Source organism: Pavona decussata, unplaced genomic scaffold (genome assembly GCF_977016875.1).
Source record: "Pavona decussata unplaced genomic scaffold, jaPavDecu1.1 SCAFFOLD_111, whole genome shotgun sequence".
NCBI lineage: Eukaryota > Metazoa > Cnidaria > Anthozoa > Scleractinia > Agariciidae > Pavona > Pavona decussata.
This window is the reverse complement of record NW_028145525.1, coordinates 56648-65000: the sequence shown is the minus strand read 5'-3', so window position 1 is coordinate 65000 and position 8353 is coordinate 56648. Positions and strand designations below refer to the sequence as shown.

The 8353-nt window shown below is 36.5% G+C and overlaps 1 long non-coding RNA gene across 1 annotated transcript in view; it reads left to right on the top strand.

Moving 5' to 3' along the window:
- Window positions 1–7849, top strand: part of LOC146470742 (uncharacterized) — an 8574-nt gene extending 725 nt beyond the window's left edge. The window contains exon 2 of the long non-coding RNA XR_014866960.1: window positions 3189–7849. This is a non-coding gene — a long non-coding RNA (uncharacterized LOC146470742). The remainder of the gene's footprint in view (window positions 1–3188) is intronic.
- Window positions 7850–8353: the final 504 nt, after the last annotated feature.

The following is an 8353-nucleotide window of genomic DNA, read 5'->3' as shown; positions in this document are numbered from 1 at the left end:
TCCATTGAAATAAGTGCAAGCCCTAAAGCAAAACGACGTTTTCTCCAGATCCAAGACCACAAACTCAATGTCCATGTATGATATACCATTTTAACCCTTTCGTTGGCAAACGGACGAATTCGTCTGCTACTTACCCTTACCCGTTTAGGTATCCGTGGGGACCCCTCCTATGTCTTTTCATGGTCACTAAAGATTATTATAGGATGTCCAGTCACGTTTTTCCTTTGTTGTGTTCTTCGCTGGATGTTTTCACTCGATTTACACCGATTCTTCGCTAAAAAACTGGCATCTTCGATTTGTATTCCATTTAAAAATGGCGTCGGCGTACATTCCATTCGACGAAGTGAAAGCAGCAATGTTTCTGGGGAAGTCTTTTCCGATGTTTCGGATAAAAGTGAAGAAGGATATTTCAGACCACCATGAGAGTGAGAGTGTGGATGATATTTATGAGGAAAACAACATCCCTTCAAGCAATTCTGGGGATTCGAACGCTGAGAGTGATAGCAACGGCATGTGTTTTTCTGTTAGTTTGTCTTAGCACCAGATTTAAATGTCTTGAGTGATATTTTTTGCTTTACAGAAGCTCAGGGTTTCAAATAGTCATTCCCAGCGGTACATTGTGCTTTTACAAAAGTTTTGTTATGATTTTTTTTATGTGGTGAGGAAGTTCAAATTTCTTGAAACCCGACCGCCAGGGACAAAATCGCCATAACTTTGGTTGTGATGATGATATTTAGATGAAATAAAAAGTTTCTGAATCCTCATATATCGTTCTTTATCCAAATGATATCATTATGGTCCCTTTGTGAAGATATGGTGTGTTATAAGAGTGAGACTAACAAACAACACATACGGCAGATTTTTCATTCAAATTTTAATCAGCTTAAAATATTTATGTTAGCATCAATGGCCAATTAAATGTATTCTAAATGAAAGGATATGTTATCCTGAGTAAAATAATGTATAGTTTATGGGGGGGTAACATTTAATGCTGAGGACTTACAGCCAGATTTATAAACCGGGTTTGCGGGAAACAAATTGTTCCCCAGAAAAACTGTCAATGAAAGGGTTAAAGCTACTCATGAGTGTATTTCATAACTGATATAATTATGAATAAGCAAAGTTATGGCTTTGAGATAAATGGCCTTAAAACGCAAAAATTTGAAACTTCAAAAACGCCCCAATCCTTTTGTGTATTAGGTATACCCCTAAACTATAGCTTATTTTGCAGGTCTCAACATCTTCATTTATGTGAGAGATGTCTTAAGACCCACAACGTTTAGGGGAAAAAAGTTGAAAAGTTATAGGGGTGGTCAACCATATCACATATGGGAGGGGGTTAAGGTTTTTTCCTTTTAATGAGTAGATCTTCACAAGATCATCGTGGCGTCAAAAATTCATAGAAATCTGTCAAATACTGATAGAGTTATGGCACTATGTGCCAAATGGCACTCTTAGGGATTAAAGGGTTAAAATAAATAAAACAAGAAGTTGTTTCCAGCTTATACTCGGACCATATTTGACTGTGTGGTGCCTAAAGCCTACAATCTTTTAACAGTGATAACCTCCAGCATCACCAATTCCCCCAAATAGAGCCTGCGAGCAAGCTCTGTTGGGGGTGGATCCTCTTTCCCCCTCCCGTCCCCCACCCCCAAGAGAGCTTGCTCGCAGGCTACCAAATAGATTGATACAGAGATATAGTGAGGCAATAAGTAACCACCAGATAGAATTGCATTTCTTGCAGTCAGAATGAAGTACAGGGGAAAACGACATTTGTCATACGAATGCTTTTTATAATCCCAGGGCTTTAATGCTTACGTATTCACCTTTCGTTTAGAGACAGAAACCATTTGTACGGTCCTAATATGTATGTGAAGCCGGGTCAATGACGGATCGTAATTTTCAATATGATCGAGACCCGGGGGGGGTACTCCCTTATGTGACCTTAGCGTGGACGTGCAGCCTGATAGGGTATGGTTTTCAGGGTGTTTTGTCTTGAACGGGGTATCTATTTCATTACTTTCTGTTTTAAACAGGGTATCCCTACCTGACCTAATGGCTTAAACAGATTATGACTGCCAATGCATTAAACTACAGTAAGAAACTAGTGTATCCTTATTTCATTCTAGTCTTAAACAGTGTGATTTTGGGTTAAATGTCTTAGAAATTTAAAGGGCCCGAAAATTTTGAATTCTGTCTTAAACGGGATAGGGAAATCGGAGAATTGTGTCTTAAACAGGGTCAGGGTTTGAACGCCCAGGCCGCACCTCACTACCCAAGCATCTGTTGGGTACCCCCCCTCCCCGGGATCTAACGTAACGTTACGCATCACACGTACGTTTATATCCTTGTACGTTTTTCAATGTTTTGCTGTTTATATTTTTAAATGAAATTCAGGGGAAAGCATTTGTTATTCACCTTTCATTTGAAGACAGAAACGGTTTCTACATTGATTGTTTTTCTAGAATAGTAAACGTGAGACATCTTTATCTATCTTCTGTATCTTGGCCCGCGAGGTCATAGACTGATCCAGTTGCCAAATTTTCGGTTAAACAAAACTAACCTTGAGGGACTCAGGTTAGCCTAAAAAACACTCCGGTTAGCCTAAAGAGCACTCCAGTTAGCCTAAATAGCACTTAGGTTAGCTTAAATAGCTCCCCGGTTAGCTTAACAGTTAGCAGTTTATGTTGGGGTTGTTCATGCCTCGCATGCCTCGCATGTTTTGTTCATGCTTTGCACATCTGTCTCGCATTATTGTAAACACTCCTCACGGCCCGAAAACAAAGAACGCGACCGAGAATTTAAAGAATTTGATAACACGACAGAAAACGTAACTCATACCAGCCGAGTACAAAAAACAAGACCGAGAACAATAACTAGTGGCACGAAGTCTTATCACTCGGCCCATTGCGACCCCAAAAAGAAAAAAGAATTTGATGGTGCTACCGAAACCTTAACTTGGTCCGCCTTACGGCCCAAGCAAAAAACAACATTTTTACATTGTTCCAACAGCAACAGCAAATTCTGCAGAAACACACTGTTGAGTGGAAACTGTGTTAGGAAAATGTAGACATAATTTTGCAAATTAACATAAGGCTGTGCTTCGATATTTGTGAGGAGAACATATATACTACATGTATAATAATAATCATTAAATTATCCTCTTTTTGTTTGTTTGTTTTTTTCAGTGAAAGCTGCCACCATTATGTATTCCATTCTGTTTCTTCAGTAGCAGCCCGGATGCCTTTAGTGAGTCAGGAATACTAAGCAAGTATAATTTTTTTTATAGCAATAATTATTTTAAAGAAGTATTACATACTTCCCATGTGATAAGGGCTGTCACTGGAAAATGTTAGAGGTGTTCAATATGGGATGTAGTACAGGAAGAATTAATCATGCTCCTTAATGCACAAAACCAGCAGCACCATGTACATGTTTAAGCAAGAAAAACACAAAAAGTTTGTACCTTTTGTCCTTTTGAGCCGTAAATCATTTAGAAGACAATTAAACCAATCAGAATCTGTCTTCTGTGCAAACGTTTGTGAGTCTTATGGGGTGGGATTGTACAAACATAAAAAATGGCACCTTGCCACACTGGTAATAAATTTTCAAGAAATGTTTTTCACCTATGTAACATACATCTTTTCAGAGTTCGAAATGGAAAGAAATAACACTCAAGAATACCCAATCGCTGAAAAAGAGGACTTGATAAGAAGATTTTATTGTGTGTGTTTGAAAGTTTTCGCTTCTAAAAGCAAATGCAAGAAATCTTTTGACTGGGCAGGCTTTTGTCATTTATTCTGTCTTTGCTAATTCGTGGCTGTGTTTGAAAAGTGCTGTCGTGTAAACATTGACTAATTTCCATAACCTGTTGAAATTAAATTATTTTGGTATACAAGCGGTTTACATCAATATGCATGGAATGTTAGCAATTTTCATTTCCAAGGTTATTTCTTGTCAATACTTGATAAATGCATGTAGCCTTGCACTTTTTATATCAGAAAATGTTTGTCTAAGGATTCAAATGTAAACAGAAGTTAATTTAAGAAGTCTAAGATTTTTCTTTCTTTACTGTGCATTTCGGTTAATTTGGGAAAACTCAAGAATCTCACAGGAGCCACTGCCGCAGACACAGTTTGCTTGTCAATTTGTTTTCCCAGAAAAAGGGAGACTGCAATGTCAAATGTCTTAAGAGAGCCAGTCTAGGCGTAGCAAGTTTTGCTTAATAGGAAGTCAAAAGAACAATTCATGTGGGTTTGTAACTTGAGAAGGTTCATTCAATTTTTGTATTGTTTTGCCAAATTTACAAATGCAGTGTTGACCAGCACATTCTTGCTTTGACATTTCCTTTCATTAAGTATTAAGCATTCAACTCTTTCTGGTGTTTCAGTACAGATTGTACATTTTCAGGCTTGCAATCCTTGATGAATGATTTGGAACTTTCTCTTTCAATGGAACACCTATTTCTTTTTTTGAGAGTGCAAGCTTATATTGCACAGTTAACACTATTTAAAGCAAAGACAATTGTATATCCCGTACTTTGATCTGTGTGGAAAACGTTTTGGCAGAAGACATTATTGCATAATAATATTATTATTTCTGTGCTAAACTTAGAATAATTTTCACAAACAAGTAATATTTCAAGTCCGTTTTCAGTCATCAAAGCATCAAAGATGATAATTATTTTGCACTGGTCTTGTCCATGTACTAATTTTTTGTAAGAAAACAAAACAGCGAATCTCCATTTACTCTCTAAAAAGAGCAAGCGAACATGAAGCAGTCAAATATGGAATGAACAGGACGCCTTTGCTTGATTTCATGAATTTAAGCTAGTTATATTACAGTGAGGGATACCTAAAATACAAGTGTTGAAGTAAGTTGAATTTGTGAGACAAAATGTAATTGAAGCGTGATTTCTGGAGTGATAACAATCAAGACACCATTTGTTTGTTTACCTTGTGGTTTGAAGAATGCTCGAGCGAGTCAATATTGCATTCATTTGACATTTTGCTTAGAAAGCGCGAGTTAACGTGACAAGAAATGCCGTCTAGTATGCTGATTCCACATACAAATACACATGCCATTCGCGGTAGACCGACACTAAAAGATATTGAATGTTTTCGGAACGGGTTGGTGTGCAAAGTTAAAGAAAAAGAAAGATATTCAATGATACCAAATGGACAAATTGACATATTGTCAACAAAGTAAAATGGAAAGCAGTTGCTCCACTTTTGTACCTCTTATTAATGCTAGTTTTTTTTTTTACATATAATCATGTAGTTTGGCACGTTCACAAGTGCAATGTTCGTGATTGTGCATCATCAGCAAAATCTGTTGTAATTGTGGTTGATGATAATAGTGATGTGTTTTGGAAAAAAATATGAAAATGGTGTTCTAGTGAAAATAAATGTAATTGAATTGAGATCTCCTCAAGTGAATTTATTTTTAGCAAAAATGATTGTGTTGGATTTCACAGGTGTGTGTTTCGATGCAATCATGCAGCCAGATTGTGTTACCAGTAAAAAAGCTGAAACGTCTGTCACAGAAAACCCAGGAAACAAGGGAATTTGGGTAGAAGGGTATTCGCACAAATCTCCTTTTCCATTAAAATTCATCATTATCTGAGATGTACTTCATGGTTACATAAAAGGCAGTCTATGACTACAAGTGACTTAACTGCTTCATTTTTGTAGAATATTGCAGTAAAAAAGCAATGTTGTATAAAATTCAGAGGGGTGAATGCACAGTTGCAGTCAGTGCCAAAATTGTGCAGCTTAATTTGATTGTGTTGTCACATGGGCAAATTTGGTATGCGTTGGAGGATTTCGGTTTGTTTACACTTTAATACACAGGGGACAGTAAATTATAGATATGGTTTGGCTATTGCATGGTGAAGAAATTCTGTGAATCAAGACACAAGATAAATGGCCAATAAGTTTTGTTAATTGAAAAATTTATTCAGACAGACCTGTGTTCACGCTTGAAAAGCAAATTCGTTCAATTTTCGCCTTGAATGAAGGCGACCGATCCAAGGGAACTGCAAGTCACTAATTAAAAGCACAATTTCTCAACTCTTTTAAACTAAGTACGTTTTTCGACAATTTCGCCAAAGCTATTTGAAATATGACAAATCCATCAATTTAACAGAAAGTACGTTCCGTAAAAACTAAAATCTTACTTTAAGACGTTTTTTTACACTTAATTCTGGTGCTGTGGTAAGACAGCTCGTAAATCTCATTTGAAGACAATTCATCTTAGGATAAGACGACTTTCCTCGTACTTGTACAATGATGGCGTCTTAGATTAAGATGATTTTTTCTTAGATTCAAAGTGCTGTGGTAAGTCATATTTTCATCTTAACTAAAGATTTGAACAATCTTATTGTAGATCCTTTAGAATCTCAACTGATTTCACTGGGCTCGAAATAACGGCCAGTCAACAGACAATGTCCGGACTGATTTGGGAGTTGACCAGTCAACCTTTCGTCTTGCCGGTCATGTTGACCGGTCACATTTGATCGTTTTGAAAATGAAATAAATTAAAATTTCCTTGCTGTTCAGTTGTTTCAGTTGTAGCAAGTCGCTGTGTATTGTCATTTGCGAAACTTTGATCTGAAATCCTGGGTGAAATGCAACAAGAACCGCTGTTTACAATCCGAGCATTGAAAACAGACATCGGGGTTCACGCACTTCCAGTCGCAAAGTTAAAAATAATTTATTTTCTAATTCACTTTTATTAGTTAATTTTCAAGTTTTGCATTTCTCCCTGCATATAAAGTAATTCCTCAGCCCAGAATAAATATAATCAAAGTACAAAAGCAAAGGAACTATACTTTATAAAATCAATAGTTATTCCAATCTTCGCAAGTTTATCTGTGTGTTTATCTTTGGCGTGCGTAATATAAACATAAAAGGTTATACAATGATAAACATCTGTGAACCTGAATCAATGTACAAACATTTTAACATTTGCCAGATATTATTGGCCAATAGAGATAACACAAAATGAAAAACATTCAAGCAAAAACTGGTTGTGATTGTCATGGAACATTTTACAGAAAAATATATATATATATCTAAAGATTTGCGAGTTAATAAAAGCCGGATGTGCGTACAGTACGTCACGTCACGGGAACCCGCGCAGCAGGCATGTGATCATATGTTGATAATTGCCAACTTCTTTGATTCTATTCTGTGCATTGTAATGTTCCCGAGTGATGTAATCAAAGTCTTCTTGTGTGAAGTAATGCCCTCGAATATCTAAAAGTACTTTACTGTTAGTGTACTTCAACAGCTCAAAAACACAATGTACGGAAAGAGCTTCTTGGTTGTGTGCCACACACAAAAGCTTGAGATGTTTGTGTTGCTTAAACGGAGATATTTTATAACTTTCCTGACAAATTTCTTGGCAGTTGTCAATAAATAACATTTCCAGACTTTCAAATGTTACCACATTTCTTGAACACTTGATGTGTCTTCCGGTTCCAGCACACCCAAGTTAAAATGCCTGGTTACTTAGCTTTTCTCCATGAATCTCTGGTAATGAGGAGTATAAACAAGGATTACTGGCGGAGTTTTAGGATCAAGATCTCACACCGTGATACGTACACCAGAAATCATTATATTTAGAGGCATTTACTGTGCATTTACTTATTTACAAATTTAATATATACGATAACGATATTTAACGTGTTGCGGGATAGTCTTACAGACAGTGTACAGTACGTATTAATACACATACACTGTAAGCTTATTTTCATTTTGCTGCTGTAATTTACTTTTGTCGTTGACAATGAGTGCTTTAAAGTGCTCTAACTTTTTTGGAAATATATAACGCCAGTTTTGGTTCATGGGCCCCTGTTTTAAGAGTTATTTATTTTAATATAATTTGACCGGCCAGAAACGGTACGTGACCGAGCTAAAATGAATTGGGCCGGTCATCGTGTCCAGAGACTCTCCGGAAATTATTTTGAGCCCTGGATTTAAGTTTTGAAGCAAGGTATAAATCTAACTGCAACGGTCACTACATTGAAAAAACTGACTGGGAGCGTTTAATACCATTAAGCTTGAACATGATACATGGAGCAACGAAAACACAACGAATTTCAATCCATAGTACTTTATTACACCAAATCTAATTTAAATGAGACAACTTATCGAAATCAGCTTACAGATCGACATGCCAGATATCGGCGATTAAATACGCCGATCTCTATACTCTTACCATTTTAGTTCTCGGTAAAAAAAAAAAATAAATAAATAAAAAAAGGCTAACTTGGAAGAAATAGAAAATTCCAACACAAAAGGATCCAAATTTTGGAAAGCCCTTCCTGATTGGTTCATTTAGAAAATGC